Source organism: Pristiophorus japonicus, chromosome 23 (assembly GCF_044704955.1).
Source record: "Pristiophorus japonicus isolate sPriJap1 chromosome 23, sPriJap1.hap1, whole genome shotgun sequence".
Taxonomy (NCBI): Eukaryota; Metazoa; Chordata; class Chondrichthyes; family Pristiophoridae; genus Pristiophorus; species Pristiophorus japonicus.
Window position 1 is genome coordinate 14360377 of NC_091999.1, and position 25911 is coordinate 14386287.

At 47.1% G+C, this 25911-nt stretch overlaps 1 protein-coding gene across 2 annotated transcripts in view; it reads right to left on the reverse strand.

Annotated features, from left to right (window-relative positions):
• LOC139235632 (zinc finger protein 239-like) overlaps positions 1-25911 on the reverse strand; it is a 786713-nt gene that overhangs the window by 263965 nt on the left and 496837 nt on the right. Inside the window, exon 1 of one of the 2 annotated variants that reach the window (XM_070866686.1) lies at positions 19194-19212. The exons of the other annotated variant lie outside the window; for it this stretch is intronic. The gene's annotated coding sequence lies outside the window, so the exon portion shown is untranslated. Of the gene's footprint in view, positions 1-19193; positions 19213-25911 lie in introns of those variants that run through there. 2 annotated transcript variants of the gene reach the window in all.

Below are 25911 nucleotides of genomic sequence, written 5' to 3' on the forward strand. Positions count from 1 at the left end.
CCACACAGCCAATTTTCGTATCATCAGCAAACTTCGTAGTCATACCCCTTACATTAAAGTCTAAATCATTGATGTATACCAGAAACATCCTTCCAGTCACAAAAACACACATTGACCATTAACCTTTGCTTCCTACCTCAGCCAATTTTGGATCCAAGTTGCATCTTTGCCATGTATCCCATGGGCTATAACTTTCATGACCAGTCTGCCTTGTGGGATCTTATCAAAAGCCTTGTTAAAATCCATATACACAACGTCAAACACAACACCGTCATCGACCTTCCGTGTGACCTCCTCAAAAAATGCAATCAGGTTAGTCAGACACGACCTTCCATTAACAAATCTGTACTGAATGTCCCTGATTAATCCAGGTCTTCCTGAATGAAGATTTATCCTGTCCCTCAGAATTTTTTCCAATAATTCAAAGTCCAAATTGGGGGAACTGAATTTTATTTTGTCATGTTATCGAGATTGGGGCCAGAGAGACAATAAATAATAATAAATAAATTATTTTAAAAATCGGTGATCAGACCTGCAGTATGATCAAAATCTCCAGATGACGCCAAAAATGGGGAGCGTGGGGCTCTGTGAAGAGGACTGTAAGTGAGCTCAGTCTGAATGCACAGGTTTGTAAATGGGCTGGATGGATGGCAGATGACATTTAGTGCAGAGAAATCTGATGCAAACATCTTGGAAGAAAAATGGAGGAAATGTACATTAAATGGTAACATTTTAAAAGGAGTGGAGGGGTAGAGAGATTTGGGGATGTAAAAGTCGAGCTAATCCCTTGTCTTATTAATTAGAAAGTTCCAGAGTCCAGTGTCAGCAACTTTAATACTTTAATAAGAAATATAAGTTGAGCAGTTTCTCCGTCACCCACCGTATCTTATACTGATCCACCAATCAGAGTAGAGATGCAAGTCCCGTGTGTCCACAGTAACTGACACCAGGTCAGCCCGCTGGATGGAACCTCTGGCGCCCTGAGCTTGATCTCTGGTGTCTCCAGTCCCCAATGCCCCCTTACATCAGTCTCCCCTCACTTTTATACCCTGCACTGATCCACCTCTGGCACCGGACTCTTCTTTGTCTTCTCTGCTGGGTTTGGGCAGGAAGTGAGGAAAAGACAGCTGGAACTTCTCTAATCTGTGATTTACAAGGACACTTTCCCTGGTTCCCAGCACTTACTTTTCTTCAGTAATTTTCTCATTATTCCTAAACTATCCTACATGCTGTTAGTTGTTATAGTTACACAATTATAGGTATAAACATCTCACATTATAATCTAATGTATTCTATTACTCACAATGGTTTAAGCTTGGAAGAAGCACTGAGGGTTGCAAGGACATAGAATGTACTTTGGATCGGGAACTTGAATGTCCATCACCAAGAGTGACTCGGTAGTACCACTGTTGACTGAGCTGGCCGAGTCCTGAAGGACATATCTGCCAGACTGGGCCTGCAGCAGATGGTGAGAGAACCAACACGAGACAAAACCGACTTGAGCTGGTCCTCACCAATCTATCTGTCGCAGATACAAACAATGTCGGACAGGTAAAGACCATCAGGTACATCCAGCCTGTCCCATATGGAGCTGCATCTGTCTATGACAGCATTGGTAGCAGTGACCATCGCACACAGTCATTGTGGAGACAAAGGCACACCGAAGACACTCTCAAATGTGTTGTGTGGCATCATCACCGTGCTAAACGGGATAGATGCAGAACAGATCTAGCAGCTGAAAACGGGGCATCCTCAGGGTGCTGTGGGCCATCAGCAGCAGCAGCATTGTATTCCACCACAATCTGTAACCTCATGGTCCGGCATATCCCTCACTCTAACATTACCATCAAGCCTGGTTCAATTAGGAGTGCAGAAGAGCATGCCAGGAGCAGCACCAGGCGTACCGAGAAATGAGGTACCAGCCTGGGGAAACTGCAACACAGGGCTACATGCATACTAAGTAGCAGAAGCAGCATGGTATAAACAGGCCGAAGAAATCCCGGAACCAATGAATCAGATCAAAGCTCTGCAGTCCTGCCACATCCAGTCGTGAATGAACACAAAAATATACAAAAGAACTAGGAGCAGGAGTAGGTCATACGGCCCCCTCAAGCCTGCTCCGTCATTCAATAAGATCACGGCTGATTTTCTACCACAACTCCACTTTCCTGCACTATCCCCATGTCTCTCGATTCCATTAATATCCGATGCTGGGTTCAGTTCCACACTCACTGGTTCCCCTCCCTCTCCTCCCCTGAAGGTACTGACTCTACCTGGGTTCAGTTCTACAATCACCAGTTTCTCTCCAATATGTGACTAATGTGCCCAAACTCCATGTGTGAACCTCGACAGTGAGTGTCGACTGTCTATTCCACTGTCCTCACCTAAGGCCTCAGACGTGCATTTTCCAGCAGGGCCACCGAACCCTCCTCCCAATGGCTCAGTGGATAAAGGCATGTAGGATCTGTTCCCCACCCCCCCCTCACCCCAACTGTAAAATGGATTGTCGAATGGAATAAAACCTATGGACGGTGGGACGGGTTAATAATAAACAAACCTCAGCACAAACACCCAGAGGGTGGGCTATACAGTAAGGGATGCATTCAAACATTGCAGCAAAACGATGACTCATTGAGAGACTGGAAGGACATCCTCAGAGACAATGATACAGGACACCTGCCATCGATCTAATCAACACAGGCAATAGCACCAGACGCCGGCCATGCACACCTTCAATGGCCCCTGGTCCCTGTCAAGAAGGAAGAGGGACATTCACACAGTCCTCAACAGTGGAGCCAGATCTGTTCCCAAGGATGGTTTGCATTGTACTACACAGCAGGAGAGCTGATCGTGCCCCTGTCTGTGCCACTGATGATCAAGAGGTTATTAACCATCGGAAGAGTTGACAGGGGAACAGCAGGAAATATGTTTGATGCTGTGATTATGAAGCCCCATAAAAAGAGGACCACTTCGAAGCGAGGGCAGTGCAATGAAGGAGGATGCAGGGTGGTCACCTGGTCCCGGCCTACAATCCACACCACAACCACCAGCTGTGTGGGTGATTATCAGTTTCAGTCAAACCGTCAGGGAATTTGTCCAAGTCGTTTTATAATCACAGTTGAATCGCGGAAGGGTGTTAAACTGTGATATTTCCTGTTAGGTTTCAGGTAACCTTGTGCAGGGGGTTTGTATTATGGGTTCGGTGTTATTCCGGTCAGAATCTCAGGGAGGTTGTGTACTGGGGAATAACGCAAGTTCAATAAACATACAAGTTTAAGGTTGAGCCAAAACCCTGTGCCGAGTGTATTTTGTTCTTATAAATCCTGAAGTCAAGAACTGTTGGTGAGGGTTTAGCGAATCTCTCACCGGCACCACCCAGTGTGACTGAGTCATAGTTCCACCATTCAATTAGATCGTGACTGATCAGTATCTTATCTCCGTCTACCTGCCTTGGTTCCATCACTCTTAATACCATTGCCCAAGAAGAATCTATCAAGCTCAGTTTAGGAATTTTCAATTGGGCCCCAGCCTGAGTTTTATGGGGAACAGAGTTCCAGATTTCCACAACCTTTAAGAACATAAGAAACAGGAGCAGGAGTAGGCCATACGGCCCCTCGAGCCTGCTGCACCATTCAATAAGATCCAGGATGATCTTGGACTTCAGCTCCACTTTCCCGCACTATCCCCATATCCCTCGATTCCTTTAGTGTCCAAACAGCTTTCTATCTCAGCTCTGAATATATTCAATGACCCAACATCCACAGTCCTCTGGGAAGAGAATTCTAAAGATTCACGACCCTCTGAGTGCAGAAATTTCTCATCAGCTCAGTCCTAAATGGCCAAGCCCGTATCCTGAGACAATAACCCTTAGTTCTAGACTCTCGAGCCAAGAGAAATAGATTCTTACCATTTGTGTGAGGAAGTGCTTCCTGACATCACCCCACAACCTCAGTCATGGGAAAAGTATTGGAAACAAATCCTGAGGGACAGGATAAATCTTCATTTGGAAAGACATGGATTAATGAAGGACAGTCAGCATGGATTTGTTAAGGGAAGGTCGTGTCTGACTAACGTGATTGAATTTTGAGAGGAGGTAACCATGAGGGTCGATGAGGGTACTGTGTATGATGTAGTGTATATGGATTTTAGCAATGCTTTTGATAAAGTCCCACATGGCAGACTGGTCACAAAAGTAAAAGCCCATGGGATCCAGGGCTAAGTGGCAAGTTGGATCCAAAATTGGCTCATGCTGGAAGCAAAAGGTAATGGTACATGGGTGTTTTTGTGACTGAAAGGCTGTTTCCAATGGGGTCCTGCAGGGCTCATTGCTGGGTTCCTTGTTTTTTGTGGTATATATCAATGACTTGGACTTGAATGTTGGGGGTATGATTAAGAAGTTTGAAGGTGACACTAAAATAAGCTGAGTGGTTGAGAATTAAGAAGAAAGCTGCGGACTGTAGGAAGATATCAATGCACTGGTCAGGTGGGCAGTAAAGTGGTAAATGGAATTCAATCTGGATAAGTGTGAGGTAATGCATTTGGGGAGGTCTAAGGCGGCAAGGGATTACATATTAAATGATCCGGCACTGACAATTGTAGAGGAACAAAGGGACCTTGGAGTGTAGGTCCACAGATCCCTGAAGGTGGCAGGCCAGATAGATAAGGTGGTTAAGAAGGTATATGAAATACAAGAGCGAGGAGGTTATGCTTGAACTGGTTAGGCCACAGCTGGAATACTGTGTGCAGTTCTGGTCATCACATTACAGGAAAGATGTGATTGTACTGGAAAAGGTGCAGAGGAGATTTACAAGAATGTTACCTGGACTGGAGAATTTTGGCTATGAGTAAATATTGGAGATGCTGGATCTGTTTTCTTTGGAACAGAGGAGGCTGAGGGGAGACCTGATGGAAGTCTATAAAATTATGAGGGGCCTGGATAGAGTGGCTCGGAAGGACCTGTTTCCCTTGGCAGAGGGATCAACAACCAGGGGCATAGATTTAAAGTAACTGATTTAGAGGAGATACAAAGGGAAATTTCTTCACCCAGAGGATGGTGGGGGTCTGGAACTCACTGCCTGAAAGAGTGGTAGAGGCAGAAACCCTCACCACATTTGAAAAATACTTGGATGTGCACTTAAAGTGCCATCAACTTCAGGGCTACGGACCGAGAGCTGGTGAGTGGGATTAGGCTGGATAGCTGATGGTCGGCCGGCACGGACACGGTGGGCTGAAATGGTCTCCTGCCATGCTGTAAATTTCGATGATTTTATGATTAATGACCTAGATGAAGGGACCGAGTGTAATGTATCCAAATTTGCTGATGATACAAAACTAGGTGGGACAGTAAGCTGTGAGAACACACAAGTCTGCAGGATGTATATAGATAGATTATGTGAGTGGGCAGTAAGGTGGCAGATGGAGTATAATGTAGGGAAATGTGAGGTTATTCACTTTAGTCGGAAGAATTTTAAAAAACAGAATATCTTTTAAATGATGAGAAACTTTTCAACGTCGGAGTTCGAAGAGATTTGGGGTGTCCTCGTGCAAGACACACAGAAAGTGAGCATGCAGGTACGCAAGCAATAAGGCAGGCAAATGGTTTGTCCTTTATTGCAAGGGGGTTGGAGTATAAGAGGAAGGAGGTCTTGCTACAATTGCACAGGGCCTTGGTGAGACAACACCTGGAGTACTGGGCACAGTTTTGTTCTCCTTATCTAAGGACGGAAACACTTGCCTTGGAGACGGTGCAACAAAGGTTCACAAGATTGATTCCTGGGATGAGAGGGCTGTCTGATGATGAGATAGTGCGTAGAATGGGCCTATAACTCTCGAGTTTAGAATAATGATGTGTGATCTCATTGAAACATACAAGGTTCTGAAGGGGACTGACAGGTTATATCTCAATCAGATATCTTGGATATTCCTCATACTGTTTATGGATCGGACCTAACTCAGTCTTCCACCCTTGCAAACGATTCTACCCAATACACCGTCCAAGGTTTCATTTCATTTCCATTTTTCCTTAGCAAAGTCAAGACCAATCCCACTGGTCTAATATCTTCACTTCTTTCTCCTTCCCTTGGGGCCAAAATCCCCATTCCTATTGGCTGCATCACATCAAAGCCTATGACTTGGTTCCCCTAAACCATTTTCTCAGTTGTTCTTCATGAATAAACAAAGGGATTTGATTACTCTCTCTCTTATCCAGTCCCTTCTGTACCACATTCATCATAAATGTCACAGAGGCTACACACAATACCTCCAGTGAGCCACATCGTGTTCCCATTCACTTTCTATATCTATTCTGTTTACTCCTGCTAACCTTGCTGTGGCTCCTATTCTGAGCTATCCTGTCAGCTCTCACTTTCCTTGTGATTTAAACTGATTTTCCTTGTGTTCCCCATCTTTCTCATCCCTTGGATCCTGTTTTCTATTCTTTACTAACACATTCTTTACTAATTCTCTTCCCATTTTGTCTATTAATTGTGAATATCTCCTTTCACATAATCTCGTTGATAGATTCAAGCTCATGTTTAAAACTTTTGATTTCAATTAACTATTTAAAAACACACATTGTTATATAGTACATTTCCTGATTCAGTTACTTCTAGTCCATTAAAATGTGGGTTCTTTTACTGGATGGGACAGGTAGAGTTCTTTTTGTGAGGTGGAATGTCATTTTATTTAAGTCCCACATATGATGATCACTATCAGCGTTTGTACTTGGCAAACCAATAGTTAACATTACTGATCAACATACGACATTTCTTACTTTAAAATAACCTGCCGTCATTATCTTTTAAGTTTGTATTGAAGTATTTTATAATGGTCTTGAATTACTTATTGTCCTGGTGTGATACTAACTCTTTAAGTGAACACTATTAATTTAGTGTTTGGGGTCAGGGTGTGTCCCAACCCACCTGGTTCAGGGGAGTCTTCCTGGTCTCCCAATCTTCCCAAGGAGCACGCTTTAGGCTTCTTTCTCTATTACCACCAAAATTATGCTTTTGAGGGTCTATACCTCAGTTTATCACGGATTCCAAAACTAACCCTTTTGAGGTGCTCTGCTTCCTATTGGAGATGGCCTCTCACTTGGATCCATGTTTTGTTATGGAGCCTGTGAGGTCTGGCCTCCTTATCTCCCACCTTCAGCTTGTAGCTAATCTGCACACAGCCATGGCCACCTTGTCCAGACAGAGACAGGCTGACTTTTTTTGTTTTTAGCCTCTCTACAAGCTTTCTTTGTTTAGTACTTAGTGGAGGCCTTGAAACTGATGACCATTCCAGCTGTAAGGAAATCTTAATTTGATCAGCATTCTCGCTCCTGTTAATTCTAATGCCTCTGACAGGTAGCAGTGTGTTTAACTCTATCCTAATTATTTCAAAGTCGGTTTCTCTATGGAGAATGTGTCACGGCCTCGATGGTTTAAAAAGTTCTCTCACTCTCCTGAGCCACATTAGCCATTTCATGTTGTGCTGTTGTCGATAACTGAGCATGCCTGAGACTCGTTCACACACACACGCAGCGGTATCCCAATATCATGCCACATGTGACATCTGATCCAAGCCATTTGAGGTGATCTTATCAAAAGATCGTGGGGTGTCTGAAGATCTTTGCTCATCTCCCTCTGCACGGTCCCGATGTCTCGGGTAGTGGCCAGGCGATCAAATTCAGTGTTCAGTACAGGCAATGACACAAACATCTCACAGAGAAATCTGAGAAATTTCCTGCACTTTCCTGACTTCAACAAGAATTTACATTAACACCAGATTGTACCCAGGTGATTTATGACAATTCGCCCAGAAACAATGAGTGAAGAAACATTTCTATTTGGAGGTGTAACTTTCCTGTTTTCCTCGTATATCCTCACTCATTTCCTCTCATTACATTTTATACAGTGTTCACCATTTCATTCATGAGCCCAGAGGAACTTTACTGTCTAATACAATATTATCATACTGTCTTTAAACATCGCTCAAACATTCCCACTTGGTCCAAATTTTGACCCAGTTTCTTTGTTTAATTTTATTTCTTATTAATTTTTTATGATTGATTTATTGGTTGATTTATTGATGTATTTATCATTTATTATTGATGATGGCTCTTTATTTGTAAAACTGAAGTGTTTAATGTTTGTAAACTTCCCTTTAAGCCACCACCCTCCCCGCCACCCCCTACGCCTGATTTGTAACCTACGCCTGATTTTCTAAAGTGCAGACAAGGTTTTTTCGAGCATACAAAAATCTTCACTTACTCCATTCTAAGTTAGTTTGGAGTAAGTTTTCACTAACAAAACTTTGAAAACAGGCGTAAGTGGCCGGACACGCCCCCTTTTGAAAAAAAAATTCAGTTCCAAAGTGAAACTGTTCTGACTGACTAGACCTGGAGCAAACTAAATGACGAGAATTCTGATTTCTAAGATACTCCATTCTACACCAGTTGCTCCAAAAAATCAGGAGCAAATCATGTGGAAACTTGGGGCCGATGGGACTAAAGGCGGGCAAGTCCCCTGGACCTGATGCCTTACATCCAAGGGTCTTAAGAGAAATGGCTGCAGAGATAGTGGATGCATTGGTTGTAATCTACCAAAATTCCCTGGATTCTGCGGCGTTCCCAGCAGATTGGAAAACCGCAAATGTAACGCCCCTATTTAAAAAAGGAGGCAGACAAAAAGCAGGAAACTATAGACCAGTTAGCTTAACATCTGTCATTGGGAAAATGTTGGAGTCCATTATTAAGGAAGCAGTAATGGGACATTTGGAAAAGCATGATTCAATCAAGCAGAGTCAGCATGGCTTTATGAAAGGGAAATCAGGTTTGACAAATTTGTTGGGAGTTCTTTGAGGATGTAATGAGCAGGGTGGATAAGGGGGAACCAGTGGATGTGGTGTATTTGGATTTCCAGAATGCATTTGATTTGATAAGGTGCCACATAAGAGGTTACTGCACAAGATAAAAGCTCATGGATAGAGGATTGGCGAACTAACAGAAAACACAGAGTCGGGATAAATGGGTCATTTTCCAGTTGACAAACAGTGACTAGTGGGGTGCCGCAGGGATCGGTGCTGGGTCCTCAACTCTTTACAATTTATATTAATGACTTGGATGAAGGGACAGAGTGTAATGTAGCCAAGTTCGCTGATGAAAAAAGATGGGTGGGAAAGCAAATTGTGAGGAGGACACAAAACATCTGCAAAGGCTCAGTGAGTGGGCAAAAATTTGGCAGATAGAGTATAATGTGGAAAACTGAGAGATTATCCACTTTGGCAGAAATGATAGAAAAACAAATTATAATTTAAATGGAGAAAAATTGCAAAGTGCTGCAGTACAGAGAGACCTGGGGGTCCTTGTGCATGGAACACAAAAAGTTAGTATGTAGGTACAACAAGTAATCAGGAAGGCAAGTGGAATGTTGGCCTTTATTGCAAGGGGAATGGAGTATAAAAGCAGAGAAGTTCTGCTACAACTGTACAGGGTATTGGTGAGGCCACACCTGGTGTACTGTGTACAGTTTTGGTTTCCTTATTTAAGGAGGGATATACTTGCATTGGAAGCTGTCAGAGAAGGTTCACGAGATTGATTCCGGATATGAGGGTATGAATAGGTTGGGTTTATACTCATTGGAGTTTAGAAGAATGAGAGGTGATCTTATTGAAACATATAAGATAATGAGGGAGCTCGATAAGCTGGATGCAGAGAGGATATTTGCACTCATAGGGGAAACTAAAACTAAAGGACATAGTCTTAGAATAAGGGGACGCCCATTTAGAACTGAGATGAGGAGAAATTTCTTCTCTCAGAGGGTTGTAAATCTGTGGAATTCTCTGCCCCAGAGAGCTGTAGAGGCTGGGTCATTGAATATATTTAAGGTGGAGATAGACAGATTTTTGAATGATAAGGGAGTAAAGGGTTATGGGGAGTGGGCAGGGAAGTGGAGCTGAGTCCACGATCAGATGAGCCATGATCTTATTGAATGGCGGAGCAGGCTCGAGGGGCCAAATGGCCGATTCCTGCTCCTAGTTCTTATGTTCTTAGGGTCTTAAAGGAGGAGGGAGAGGTTTAGGGAGGGAATTCTGGAGCTTAGGGCCTAGGCAGCTGAAGGCATGGCCACCAATGGTGGTGTGATTAAAACCAGGAATGCGAGGGAGGCCAGAGATCCTGGAGGGTTGTAGGGCTGGAGGAGGTTACAGAGATAGGGAAGGGCGAGGGCACAGAGGGATTTGAAAACAAGGATGAAAATTTTAAAATTGAGCTTCGTGCCCAGTCACCATTTCACCTTTCTTTACAGATGCTCCCTGACCACTCTCCATTTCTCCTTCCTTTACAGACGCTCCCTGACCACTCTCCATTTCTCCTTCCTTTACAGACGCTCCCTGCCCACTCCATTTCTCCTTCCTTTACAGACGCTCCCTGCCCACTCCATTTCTCCTTCCTTTACAGACGCTCCCTGATCACTCTCCATTTCTCCTTCCTTTACAGACGCTTCCTGACCACTCACCATTTCTGCCACATTTTTTTGAAATATTTAAAGATTTTAATAAATCTTTGAAGGTCGCAGGACAGGTTAACAAAGCCTAAAGGATCCTGGGCTTTATAAATCGAGGCACAGAGTACGAAAGCCGGAAAGTTATGCTAAAGCGAAATAAAACACGAGCTCGAGCCCAGCTGGAGGATTGGATCCAATTCTGGGCACACTTCAGGAAGGACACAAAGGCTTTGGAGAGGGGACAGAAGAGATTTACTGGAATGGTGCCAGGGATGAGGAACTTCATTTATGTGGAGACTGGGGAAGCTGGGATTGTTCTCCTTGCAGCAGAGAAGGCTAAGACGAGATTTGATAGAGGTGTTAAAAATCATGAAGATTAGATAGAATAATTCTAATGGCTGATAACCAGAGGGCACAGATTTGAGACGATTGGCAACAACAGAGGTCACATGAAGAAAACCATTTTCACACAAGGAGTGGTTAGGATTTGGAATGCACAGCCTGACGGAGCGGTGGAGACAGAGTCAATAGTAGCCTTCAAAAGTGAATTGGACAAAGACTTGAAGCGGAATGATATTGCACGGATTTGGGGAAAGAGCGGGGGAAGTAGGATAACCGGATTGCTCCCCGAAAGTACCGGCGCAGACTCGACGGGCCGAATGGCCCCCTTCTGTGATTCTAGAATTCTTTACAGACGCTCCCTGCTCAGTCACCATTGCTCCTTCATTTACAGACACTCCCTGGTCCATTACTATTTATTGTTGATTTACAGACGCTCCCTGAGAGTTTGACGCAGACACAGTGCGAGCAGACCCGGGACCCGGCAGGCAGGGGGAGAATGTTCCCCGGTTTATATCCCCCCCCACCCACCCCGGTGTGGGGAGAATGTTCCCTGGTTCATATCCCCACCCCCGCAGTGTGCGGAGAATGTTCCCTGGTTCATATCCCCCCCCCCCCGGTGTGGGGAGAATGTTCCCCGGTTTATATCCCCCCCCCCGGTGTGGGGAGAATGTTCCCTGGTGTGGGGAGAATGTTCCCTGGTTTATATCCCCCCCACCCCCCGGTGTGGGGAGAATGTTCCCCGGTTTATATCCCCCCCACCCCCCGGTGTGGGGAGAATGTTCCCCGGTTTATATCCTCCCCCGGTGTGGGGAGAATGTTCCCCGGTTTATATCCGCCCCACCCCCCGGTGTGGGGAGAATGTTCCCCGGTTTATATCCTCCCCCCGGTGTGGGGAGAATGTTCCCCGGTTTATATCACCCCCACCCCCGGGTGTGGGGAGAATGTTCCCCGGTTTATATCCCCCCCCCACTCCCGGTGTGGGGAGAATGTTCCCCGGTTTATATTCGCCCCCTCCCCCGGTGTGGGGAGAATGTTCCCCGGTTTATATCCCCCCCCCCGGTGTGGGGAGAATGTTCCCCGGTTTATATCCCCCCCCCCGGTGTGGGGAGAATGTTCCCCGGTTTATATCCCCCCCCCCCCGGTGTGGGGAGAATGTTCCCCGGTTTATATCCCCCCCCCGGTGTGGGGAGAATGTTCCCCGGTTTATATCCCCCCTGGGTGTGGGGAGAATGTTCCCCGGTTTATATCCCCCCCCGGTGTGGGGAGAATGTTCCCCGGTTTATATCACGCCCCCGGTGTGGGGAGAATGTTCCCCGGTTTATATCCCCCCCCCCCCCCCCCCCCGGTGTGGGGAGAATGTTCCCTGGTTTATATCCCCCCCCCGGTGTGGGGAGAATGTTCCCCGGTTTATATCCCCCGGTGTGGGGAGAATGTTCCCCGGTTTATATCCCCCCCCGGTGTGGGGAGAATGTTCCCCGGTTTATATCCCCCCCCGGTGTGGGGAGAATGTTCCCCGGTTTATATCCCCCCCCCGGTGTGGGGAGAATGTTCCCCGGTTTATTTCCCCCGGTGTGGGGAGAATGTTCCCCGGTTTATACCCCCCCCCGGTGTGGGGAGAATGTTAGAAACATAGAAACATAGAAAATAGGTGCAGGAGTAGGCCATTCGGCCCTTCTAGCCTGCATCGCCATTCAATGAGTTCATGGCTGAACATTCAACTTCAGTACCCCATTCCTGCTTTCTCGCCATACCCCTTGATCCCCCTAGCAGTAAGGACCTCATCTAACTCCTTTTTGAATATATTTAGTGAATTGGCCTCAACAACTTTCTGTGGTAGAGAATTCCACAGGTTCACCACTCTCTGGGTGAAGAAGTTCCTCCGCATTTCGGTCCTAAATGGCTTACCCCTTATCCTTAGACTGTGACCCCTGGTTCTGGACTTCCCCAACATTGGGAACATTCTTCCTGCATCTAACCTGTCTAACCCCGTCAGAATTTTATATGTTTCTATGAGGTCCCCTCTCATTCTTCTGAACTCCAGTGAATACAAGCCCAGTTGATCCAGTCTTTCTTGATAGGTCAGTCCCGCCATCCCGGGAATCAGTCTGGTGAACCTTCGCTGCACTCCCTCAATAGCAAGAATGTCCTTCCTCAGGTTAGGAGACCAAAACTGTACACAATACTCCAGGTGTGGCCTCACCAATGCCCTGTACAACTGTAGCAACACCTCCCTGCCCCTGTACTCAAATCCCCTTGCTATGAAGGCCAACATGCCATTTGCTTTCTTAACCGCCTGCTGCACCTGCATGCCAACCTTCAATGACTGATGTACCATGACACCCAGGTCTCTTTGCACCTCCCCTTTTCCTAATCTGTCACCATTCAGATAATAGTCTGTCTCTCTGTTTTTACCACCAAAGTGGATAACCTCACATTTATCCACATTATACTTCATCTGCCATGCATTTGCCCACTCACCTAACCTATCCAAGTCGCTCTGCAGCCTCACAGCATCCTCCTCGCAGCTCACACTGCCACCCAACTTAGTGTCATCCGCAAACTTGGAGATACTACACTCAATCCCCTCATCTAAATCATTAATGTACAGTGTAAACAGCTGGGGCCCCAGCACAGAACCCTGCGGTACCCCACTAGTCACTGCCTGCCATTCTGAAAAGTACCCATTTACTCCTACTCTTTGCTTCCTGTCTGACAACCAGTTCTCAATCCATGTCAGTACACTACCCCCAATCCCATGTGCTCTAACTTTGCACATCAATCTCTTGTGTGGGACCTTGTCGAACGCCTTCTGAAAGTCCAAATATACCACATCAACTGGTTCTCCCTTATCCACTCTACTGGAAACATCCTCAAAAAATTCCAGAAGATTTGTCAAGCATGATTTCCCTTTCACAAATCCATGCTGACTTGGACCTATCATGTCACCTCTTTCCAAATGCACTGCTATGACATCCTTAATAATTGATTCCATCATTTTACCCACTACCGATGTCAGGCTGACCGGTCTATAATTCCCTGTTTTCTCTCTCCCTCCTTTTTTAAAAAGTGGGGTTACATTGGCTACCCTCCACTCCATAGGAACTGATCCAGAGTCAATGGAATGTTGGAAAATGACTGTCAACGCATCCACTATTTCCAAGGCCACCTCCTTAAGTACTCTGGGATGCAGTCCATCAGGCCCTGGGGATTTATCGGCCTTCAATCCCATCAATTTCCCCAACACAATTTCCCGGCTAATAAGGATTTCCCTCAGTTCCTCCTCCTTACTAGACCCCCCGACCCCTTTTATAACCGGAAGGTTGTTCGTGTCCTCCTTCGTGAATACCGAACCAAAGTACTTGTTCAATTGGTCCGCCATTTCTTTGTTCCCCGTTATGACTTCCCCTGATTCTGACTGCAGGGGACCTACGTTTGTCTTTACTAACCTTTTTCTCTTTACATATCTATAGAAACTTTTGCAATCCGTCTTAATGTTCCCTGCAAGCTTCTTCTCATACTCCATTTTCCCTGCCCTAATCAAACCCTTTGTCCTCCTCTGCTGAGTTCTAAATTTCTCCCAGTCCCCAGGTTCGCTGCTATTTCTGGCCAATTTGTATGCCACTTCCTTGGCTTTAATACTATCCCTGATTTCCCTTGATAGCCACGGTTGAGCCACCTTCCCTTTTTTATTTCTATGCCAGACAGGAATGTACAATTGTTGTAGTTCATCCATGCGGTCTCTAAATGTCTGCCATTGCCCATCCACAGTCAACCCCTTAAGTATCATTCGCCAATCCATCTCAGCCAATTCACGCCTCATACCTTCAAAGTTAGCCTTCTTTAAGTTCTGGACCATGGTCTCTGAATTAACTGTTTCATTCTCCATCCTAATGCAGAATTCCACCATATTATGGTCACTCTTCCCCAAGGGGCCTCGCACAACGAGATTGCTAATTAATCCTTTCTCATTACATAACACCCAGTCTAAGATGGCCTCCCCCCTAGTTGGTTCCTCGACATATTGGTCTAAAAAACCATCCCTTATGCACTCCAGAAAATCCTCCTCCACCGTATTGCTTCCAGTTTGGTTAGCCCAATCTATGTGCATATTAAAGTCACCCATTATAACTGCTGCACCTTTATTGCACGCACCCCTAATTTCCTGTTTGATGCCCTCCCCAACATCACTACTACTGTTTGGAGGTCTGTACACAACTCCCACTAACGTTTTTTGCCCTTTGGTGTTCTGCAGCTCTACCCATATAGATTCCACATCATCCAAGCTAATGTCCTTCCTAACTATTGCCTTAATCTCCTCCTTAACCAGCAATGCTACCCCACCTCCTTTTCCTTTTATTCTATCCTTCCTGAATGTTGAATACCCCTGGATGTTGAGTTCCCAGCCCTGCTCATCCTGGAGCCACGTCTCCGTAATCCCAATCACATCATATTTGTTAACATCTATTTGCACAGTTAATTCATCCACCTTATTGCGGATACTCCTTGCATTAAGACACAAAGCCTTTAGGCTTGTTTTTTTAACACCCTCTGTCCTTTTAGAATTTTGCTATACAATGGCCCTTTTTGTTCTTTGCCTTGGGTTTCTCTGCCCTCCACTTTTCCTCATCTCCTTTCTGTCTTTTGCTTTTGCCTCCTTTTTGTTTCCCTCTATCTCCCTGCATTGGTTCCCATCCCCCTGCCATATTAGTTTAACTCCTCCCCAACAGCACTAGCAAACACTCCCCCGAGGACATTGGTTCCGATTCTGCCCAGGTGCAGACCGTCCGGATTGTACTGGTCCCACCTCCCCCAGAACCGGTTCCAATGCCCCAGGAATGTTCCCCGGTTTATATCTGGGCCCGGGGCTGCACTCGGTGTTGTTGTCCCCAGCGTTTCTTTAACCCGCTCCCTGGAGCTCGCTCACCTCCTGTGTCAGCGTCTGCCACCGCCGCCTGCACATGCTCAGCTCACACTGCCCGGGTGATTGACGGCAGCTCCCCACCAATAGGAAGAGCGGGGCGGGGCTGGAGGACCGAATGGACAGTTGGTCCTCTAACCAATTGGAGTGTGTGAGGGGCGGGGCTTCCGGCAGGCTGTAACTAGTGGGGTGCAGCAAAGATCAGTGCTGGGGCCTCAGCTATTTACAATCTATATTAATGACCTAGATAAAGGGACCGAGTGTAATATTTGCTGACGATACAAAGCTCGGTGAGACAGTAAGCTGTGAGCAGAACACAAGAGTGCAAAGATATATAGATAGACGATGTGAATGGGCAGTAAGGTGGCAGATTGAGTATAATGTCGGGAAATGTGAGGTTATTCACTTTGGTCGGAAGAATAGAAAAACAGAAAATGGTGAGAAACTTTAAATGTTGGTGTTGAGAGAGATTTGGGTGTCCTTGTGCAAGAAACACAGAAAGCGAGCATGCAGGTACAGCAAGCAGTTAAGGGGGTGGAGTATAAGAGTAAGGATCTATTGCTACAATTGTACAGGGCCTTGGTGAGACCACACCTGGAGTACTGGGCAGTTTCGGTCTCCTTATCTAAGGAAAGATATACTTGCCTTGGAGATCGTGCAACGGAGGTTCACAAGATTGATTCCTGGGAGGAGAGAGCTGTCTTTTGATGAGAGATTGTGTAGAATGGACCAATACTCTCTGGAGTTTAGAAGAATGAGAGGGGATCTCATTGAAACATACAAGATTCTGAAGGGTATTGACAGGGTAGATGCTGAGAGGTCGATTCCCCCGGGCTGGAGTGACTTGAACTAGGCGGCTCAAGATAAGGGGTGGGCCATTTAAGACAGAGATGAGAAATTTCTTCACTCAGAGGGTTGTGAATCTTTGGAATTCTCTGCCCCAGAGGGCTGTGAATGCTCAGTCTATTCAAGGCTGAGATAGATAGATTTTTGGACTCTCGGGGAATCAAGGGACATGGAGATCAGGTGGGAAAGTGGAGTTGAGGGCGATGATCTTATTGAATGGCGGAGCAGGCTCGAGAGGCCGTATGACCTACTCCTGCTCCCATCTCTGATATTCTAATATTGACATCTAAGGGGCTCTACATTTATTAATCCCACCCTTTATCTTAAGGGAACATACTTGCTCTGAACCCTCGCTATCTCCTCCTTGAATGTCTCCCACTGCTCTGACACTAATTCACCTTCAAGTAGCTGTTTCCAGTCCACTTTGGTTATATCACATCTTTGATTAGTAAAATTAGCTTTACCCCAATTGAGAACTTTTATTCCTGGTTCATCTTTGTCCTTTTCCATAACGACCCTAAATCAAACTGAATTATGATCACCAGCACCAAAATGCTCTCCCACTGATACCCCTTCCACCTGCCCAAGCTTCATTCATTAAACCTAAGTCCAGAACCACACCCTCTCTTGTTGGGCTTGCTACGTAATGGCTAAAAAAGTTCTCCTGGATGCATTTTAAGAATTCTGCTCCTTCTATATCTTTCATACTAATTCTATCCCAGTTAATATTTAGGTAGTTGAAATCCCCGACTATTACTGTCCTATTATTTTTGCATGTATCAGAAATGTGCCGACATATTTGCTCTTCTATCTCCCTCTGACTGTTTGGGGGTCTATAGTACATCCCCAGCAGTGTGATCGCCCCTTTTCTGTTCTTCAGTTCTCCCATGTGGCCTCATTTGACGATCCTTCGAACATATCATTCCTCCCCACAGCTGGAATTGTTTCTTTAATCAACACTCCGACGCGCCCGCCTTTTTATATCCCCGTCTCTATCTCGTCTTAAAACTCTGTAACCAGAAATGTTGAGCTGCCATTCCTGCAGTTCTTTTAGCCGTGTTTCACTAATAGTTACAATATCATACCCCCACATGTCTGTCTGTGCCCTCAGCTTATCTGCCTTAATCCCTAGACTCCTTGCATTGGCATTGAAGGATTTCTAGATTGATTCCTGTGATGAGAGAGCTGTCTTATGATGAGAGTTTGTGTACAATGGGCCTATACTCTCTGGAGTTTAGACGAATGAGAGGTGATCTCATTGAAACACACTGGCACTGGCATTTAGCGCTGCCAAACTCCCTTATTGTCTATTTTCTAGCCTTTGTTTCCTCTGTCTTCCAAACACTAGCAAAACCCGCAGTGAGGATATTGTCCAGTCCTGTTGAGGTGCAACCTGTCCGGCTTGTACTGGTCCCACCTCACCCAGAAATGCTCCCAATGCCTCAGGAATCTAAAGCCCTCCCTCCTGCACCAAACTCCAGCCATGCATTCATCTGCTCTATCCTCCTATTTCTGTACTCACCAGCACGTGGCACCGGGAGTAATCCGGACATTACTACCTTTGAGGTCCTGTTTTTTAATCTCTTTCCTAGCTCCCTAAAATCTGCCTGCAGGATCTCATCCCTCTTTCTACCGATGTCATTGGTCCCGATATGGACCACAACCTCTGGATGTTCATCCTCCCCCCTCAACAATGTCCTGCAGCCGCTCAGTGACATCCTTGACCCTGGCACCAGGGAGGCAACATACCATCCTGGAATCATGTCTGTGCCTGCAGAAGCGCTTGTTTGTTCCCCTAACTATCAAATCCACTCCCACTATTGCTCTTCCACTCTTCTTCCTCCCCGCCCTGTGCTGCTGAGCCACCCACGATGTCGTGGACATGGTTCTGGCTGTACTCCCCAGAGAAACCATCGACTTCATCAGTATCCAGAACTGAAAACCGGTTAGCGAGCGAGATGCACTCAGGGGACTCCTGTCCTACTCTTGCCCCATAAATCTGAACATTTTTTCAACTCATGTTTATCTCTTTCGAAAGTTCCAAGTGAATCTGCTTCCAGCACCCGAACAGGCAGTGTGTTCCAGGCCAGAACATCTCGCTGCTTCACTAGTCCCCTCATGTAGCATCTGGTTCATTTGCCAATCACATTAAATCTGTGCCTCTGGTTACTGATCTTTCTGACACTGAAAATTGTTTCTCCTTATTAAGAGGATTGGCGGGCTGGAGGAGCTTACAGAGATAGGGAGGGGCGAGGCCTTGGAGGGATTTGAACAAGAGAATGAGAATTTTAAAGCCTGAAGCCACCAGCCGTCTCCCCCAGTGCAGAATGTGACTCACTGCTAACAGAAAGGATTTTTGTTTACTTACAAAAGATGCATAATGAAAGGAAATCAATCTCTGTATCTTTAGCTAACAGCGACATGAGGGAAATGAATGACCGTTAAACACCTGGTCCACTTGGCACTGAAGTGTCTGAAACTCATAATAGGAACTCCAGGGAAACAAAATACTGACAAATGTTAAACTGTTTTGCTGACAAAAGAAATCTGGATTTAACTTTAAAAGATAAATTGTTTAACAGGGGTTCACACAGACTCACCTGACAGGCCGACTCAGGATCCACCCCTCAAGCACCGTGATTGATTGCAGATCACGCTGCTCCCTGAGCCCTCCGGCCTCTCAGCTCTCTTCCTGTTGGTTCCCAGGTCAATCAATCACCACTCGCCAACATTACGCTGCCAGATTAAGTTGAGGGGCTCAGAGGAAGAAATAAAACGGGGTCGTGAATCTGACTTAAGAAATAAAATTAGAGAAGCATAACTAAATTTATGAACAAAACTAATTAAAGTCAAATCAAATGAATTGTTGCATTTAATACATCCATCTGGGCCAAGTGAGAAACAAGTGATGTGTGGGCTGTGCAGAGTGTCTGTGCCCGGTTACACAGCGTGTCCCTGACTCCCCGCTCCAAGTGCACATGTTTCAGCTCACATCCAACTGACTGGATAAACCTCGCCCGTCTAAACCCCATCACACAAATATCAGCATTTGATGTTTAGTTCTGCTCAACCTTTATAAACACCGGTTAGGCCTCAGCTGACACATTGTGCTCAATTCTGGGCACCACACTTTCAGAAGGGTATCTACACCTTAGCGAGGGACCAGAAGAGATTTACTAGAATGGTACGAAGGAGGAGGGACTTCAGTTATGTGGAGATACTGGAGAAGTTGCGGTAATTCTCCTTGGAGTAGAAAAGGTTAAGAGGAGATTTTATAGAGTGTTCAAAATCATGAACGGTGTTGACAGACTAAATAAGGAGAAACACTTTCCAGTGGCAGAAGGGTCGGTAACCAGAGGACACAGAGTTCAGGTGATTGGCAAAAGAAGCAGAGGCGACATGAGGAACCATTGTATAAGCAGTGAGTTGTTGCAATCTGGATTGCACTGCCTGATTGGGTGGTGCAAGCAGATTCAATAGTGGCTTTCAAAAGTGAATACTAAAGGGACAATATTTGCAGCGCTATGGGGAAAGAGCAGGGGAGTGGAACTAACTGGATAGCTCGACCATCGAGCCTGCACAGGCACGATGGGCCGAATGGCCTCCTGCGCTTTCATTCTCTGAAAATGGCGGATGATCTTATCCAGAATGCTGCGACCACATATCCCCAGAAAACCAAGACCGCCTATTTCCACCTGTGTAACATCGGCCGTCTCCACCCCTGCCTCAGCTCACCCTCTGCTGAAACCCTCGTCCATTCCTCGGTTACCTCTAGACTTGACTATTCCAACACACTCCTGGCTGGCTTCCCACATTCTACCCCACGTAATCTTCACCTCATTCAAAACTCGGCTGCCCATGTCGTAACTCGCACCAAGTCTCGTTTACCCATCACCTCCAGTGCTCACTGACCTACATTGGCTCCTGGTTGAGCTCATCCTTGTTCACAAATACCTCCATGGCCTCGCCCTTCCCTTTCTCTGTAATCTCCTCCAGCTCCACAACCCCTGAGATGTCTGTGCTCTTCTCATTCTGCCCTCCTGAGCATCCCTGATTATAATCGCTCAACCATTGGTGGCCTCGTCTTCTGTTACCGAGACCCCAAGCTCTGGAACACCCTCCCGAAACCTCTGTGCCTCCTCCCTGAAAGCACTGACTCTAGCTTTGTTCAGTTCCAAACTCACTGGTTCCCCTCCCCTGAAAGCACTGACTCTGGCTGGGTTCAGTTCTACACTCACTGGTTCCCCTCCCCTTAAGGTACTGACTCTGGCTGGGCTCAGTTCTACACTCACTGGTTCCCCTCCCCTGAAGGTACTGACTCTGGCTGGGTTTAGTTCTACACTCACTGGTTCCCCTCCCCTGAAGGTGCTGACTCTGTCTGGGTTCAGTTCGACACTCACTGGTTCCCCTCCCCTGAAGGTACTAACTCTGGCTGGGTTCAGTTCTACACTCACTGGTTCCCCTCCCCTGAAGGTGATGACTCTGGGTGCCTGTGCTCTCGTCACCTCTTTATACACTCTGACCCTCCCTATATATCTGTAATATCTCTGTTTTGGTGATGGGCTCTCCCTGACCACTCACTCCCTGACTCTCACCATTTCAGGGAATCATACGGCACAGAATGAGGCCATTCGGCCCATCGAGCCTGTCCGACTCACTGAAAGACCTACTCCCTGCACCTGCCCCAAAACACCAGAAAATGTTCCCTTTGAACATTGCTGGTTTTGAAAGTTATTATTGATGTCCCAGAATTGAGGCCAACCCTCAATATCTGAGTCTAACTAGTGAGTGATAAAGGTTGACCAGAACTTGCTTGTTGTACTCTATACTGCTATTAATGCTGGAACAGATTGATCAGCGGACCCTGCCCCTCACAGCTTTGTGTTCACCTGTAAATTGCACCATTTGCTTTAGAATGCCTCCCATTTTTCCTCCTTCCCAAATCCCAGCTGGCGGCCGGTGACCCCGCTGACCCGGGCCTGTCACCGCGGGTCAAGCCCGGGGTCAGCCTCTGGGCTGTGATTGGCCCTGGGCCCGACACCACGTGTTTATGACGCTCACCAGCCCCACGCGCGGCTCCAATTCCTGCCCCGCGCCGACAACGGACATCATCCGGGCTCCACCAACTGTCGCCACCGCCGCCCGCACATGCTCAGTGCGGGAGATCCGGGCTCAGCCCCGCTCCTCACACACTCTGATAGGTTGGATGACCAACTGCCCGCTCGGTCCTCCAGCCCCGCCCCCGCTTTTCCAATTTGCCCGGAGCCGCCGTCAATCACCCGGGCAGTGTGAACCGAGCATGTGTGGTGGGGCGGCTGTGTCTGAGACAGCGGCTGAGAGATGGGCGGAGGAAAGGAGCGGGTTAATAAACCCCAGGGGGCCACGGGCTTCACACATACCGAGTGTGGGCCCAGGCCCCGAACAACAACCTGCAGCTCCGGCCTTTCCCCGGGGAGGTGGGCTCTGGGCCCGTGCGGGGCCCCCGGGGAGGTGGGCTCTGGGCCCGTGCGGGGCCCCCGGGAGGTGGGCTCTGGGCCCGTGCGGGTCCCCCGGGGAGGTGGGCTCTGGGCCCGTGCGGGGCCCCCGGGGAGGTGGGCTCTGGGCCCGTGCGGGGCCCCCGGGGAGGTGGGCTCTGGGCCCGTGCGGGGTCCCCGGGGAGGTGGGCTCTGGGGAGATTAGATTATTAAACACACCCTGTCCACACAATGGAAAAGTGTTTGAGGAACAAGTATTTCTGGAGACTTTTAATCTATTGAACATATACAGATTTTTAAATTTGTTCCGGGCTGTGGCCGTCGCTGCCAAGGCCGGCATTTATTGGTCATTCCTAATTACACTGGAGAAGGTGGTGGGGAGTCACCGACTTGAACCGCTGCAGTCCGTGTGGTGAAGGTACTCCCACAGTGCTGTTAGGGAGCCAGTTCCAGGATTTTGACCCAGTGACGATGAAGGAACGGTGATATATGACCAAGTCCGGATGGTGTGTGACTTGGAGGGGAACTTGCAGATGATGGTTTTCCCATTCACCTGCTGCCCTTTTCCTTCTGGGTGGTAAAAGCCGTGGGATAGGTTGGGTGGCAGGTTCCCTTCCATCAGAACATAAGGATTAGGAGCAGGAGTCAGCCATATGGTCCTTCGAGCCTTCTCCGCTGGTCAATACGACCATGGCTGATCTTCGACCTCAACTTGACTCTCCCGCCCGGTCCCCATATCGCTGGAGGACATTAGTGCGCCAGTTGGGATTTTAGTGACAATCCGGCAGCTTTCATGGTGACTGTTTTTCGAGAGCCTGCCCCACAAATTACCCGGTTTATTAAGCTCAATTTTACAACAAGCCTTTGTGTTTTTCTGGGTTCTCTCTCTCACTCCCTTTTATTTGTTTTATATTTATTTTACAGGTGATTAGAAGGGGAGGACAAGTAGACAGGAAATTTAACTCCAACATCACATCAAGATCGGTCAGTCTATTCATCGGGACCTGAATATCATCAAACATAACATGGAAGCAAAAAGCAGAGTTGACAGCGGGGAGAAACCGTACACGTGTTGTGTGTGTGGACGAGGATTCAGCCGATCCTGTGGCCTGGCAAAACACAAACGCAGTCACACTGGGGAGAAACCGTGAAAATGCGGGGACTGTGGGAAAGGATTCAATTATCCGTCTGAGCTGGAAACCCATCAACACAATCACACTGGGGGAGGGGGGCTGTTCAGCTGCTCCGTGTGTGGGAAGAGATTCACTCGGTCATGTGAGCTGCTAACACACCAGCCAGTTCACACTGTGGAGAGACCTTCACCTGCTCCGTGTGTGGGTCAGGATTCATTTCTTCAACCCACCGACTGAGACACCAACTTGTTCACACCAATGTGAGACCTTTTAAATGTTCTGCCTGTGAGAAGAGCTTTAAAAGCAAAAAGGAACTGCGGACACACCAGCACACTCACACTGGGGAGTGGCCGTTCACCTGCTCCGTGTGTGGAAACACATTCAACAGTAATTACTGTAGTGTTTGCCAGCACTCTAGTAATGACTCCACGAGGTAAGGTATTGCACTTGCACTGTTGTTACCTTCGTCCTTTTATTGCAGCTCCTGAATGAGGTGACAGTAAGGTGGGCTCCCTTTTATACCTGCGGTGTGCAGGTGACCTCTAGGTCTCCACCTGTTGCACCCTCTGGTGGTACAGACATATTGTATACAGTGTAAAGATACATTCATAGGTCTTATGTAACTGTACATTGAGTGTACAGGGTATATACATGCACAACAATTATCACCTCCTGAGACACCAGCGAGATCAGACCGGGGAGAGGCCGTTCACTTGCTCCATGTGTGGGAAGGGATTCACTCGATCATTCAGCCTGCTGAGACACCAGCGAGTTCACAAGTGACTGCAGGGTTTGGATTCTGCTGTTATTGCTGCTGTTAGTTACATCCAGAACTGAACCATGTTCATTCCACCACTGGAAGAGACACAGTGCAGCAGATTTAAAGGGACCGCTCACCAACTCCCACACCTGGGAGAGACACCGTGCAGCAGATTTAAAGGGACCGCACACATTGGTGAGAACAAAGTGCTAAATTGGTAAATTTGAAACAGTCCCACTCTTGGGGCCCAAATTTGACCAGTAGAGATTTCTGGCGAACTCACCAGAGGTGCGCCACTTTTCCACACCGATTAGGGCGCCAAAAATCTTCAGGCCGAGTTTGGCCGCTCCCCAGCCTCGCCTCGATGGAGGTGCAGCCAGGTCCCGGTGCTGAAAACAGTGCCGGGACCTCTGCACATGCACGCTAGAGTGTGCACACATGTGCAGTAGCTCCTCGCCCCCAGAATCTCTGCGTGTGCTCTGCAGGCTGTGTGGGAGGGGCCCGAAGCACGCCCACCCTATCCCTGGCCCAATGGGCTCCCTCATCGGCCACCCGCTGAAGGTAGGAGTTTTATTTTTTGTGTGTGTATTTATTGATTGATTGATTGTGATCTATTTTTTATTTTGCTTTCTGGGTTGCAAGAGATCTCGAGACCCCAGTTTAAGTTGATTGAAGAGATTCTGAGCTTTCTCTGCACATACATGCAAGTTGAGTTGCAGTCAGTAGGAGGTTGAGGGTATATCACCAGAAGCAGATCTGCACAGTGAGAAAGAACCGATTCTCCGACCTTTTTATTTGTTATTGATTGATTGCTTATTGCATAGAAAATAGATGCAGGAGTAGGCCATTCGGCCCTTCGAGCCTGCACCACCATTCAATAAGATCATGACTGATCATTCACCTCAGTACCCCTTTCCTGCTTTCGCTCCATACCCCTTGATCCCTTTAGCCGTCAGGGCCATGTCTAACTCCCTCTTGAATATATCCAATGAACTGGCATCAACAACTCTCTGAGGCAGGGAATTTCACAGGTTAACAACTCTCTTGAGTGAAGAAGTTTCTCCTCATCTCAGTCCTAACTGGCTTCCCTCTTATCCTTAGACTATGTTCCCTGGTTCTGAACTTTCCCAACATCGGGAACATTCTTCCTGCATCTGTCCAGTCCCGTCAGAATTTTATATATGTTTCTATGAGATCCCCTCTCATCCTTCTGAACTCCAGTGAATACAGGCCCAGTCGATCCAGTCTCTCCTCATATGTCAGTCCTGCCATCCCAGGAATCAGTCTGGTGAACCTTCGCTGCACTCCCTCAATAGCAAGAATGTCCTTCCTCAGATTCGGAGACCAAAACTGAACACAATATTCCAGGTGAGGCCTCACTAACGCCCTCGACAACTGCAGTAAGACCTCCCTGCTCCTATACTCAAATCCCCTAGCTGTGAAGGCCAACATACCATTTGCCTTCTTCACCGCCTGCTGTACCTGCATGCTAACTTTCAATGACTGATGTACCATGACACCCAGATCTCATTGCACCTCCCCTTTTCCTTATCTGCTGCCATTCAGATAATATTCTGCCTTTGTGTTTTTGCCACTAAAGTGGATAACCTCACATTTATTCACATTATACTGCATCTGCCATGCATTTGCCCAATCACTTAACCTGTCCAAGTCACCCTTCAGCCTCTTAGCGTCCTTCTCACAGCTCACACCGCCACCCAGTTTAGTTTCATCTGCAGACTTGGAGATATTACACTCAATTCCTCCATCTAAATCATTAATGTATAATGTAAATTAGCTGGGGTCCCAGCACTGATCCCTGCGACACCCCACTAGTTACTGATTGCCAACCCGAGAATGAACCATTTATCCTGACTCTGTTTTCTGTTAGTTAGCCAATCCTTTATCCATGCTAACATATTACCCCCAACCCCATGATATTTTATCATGT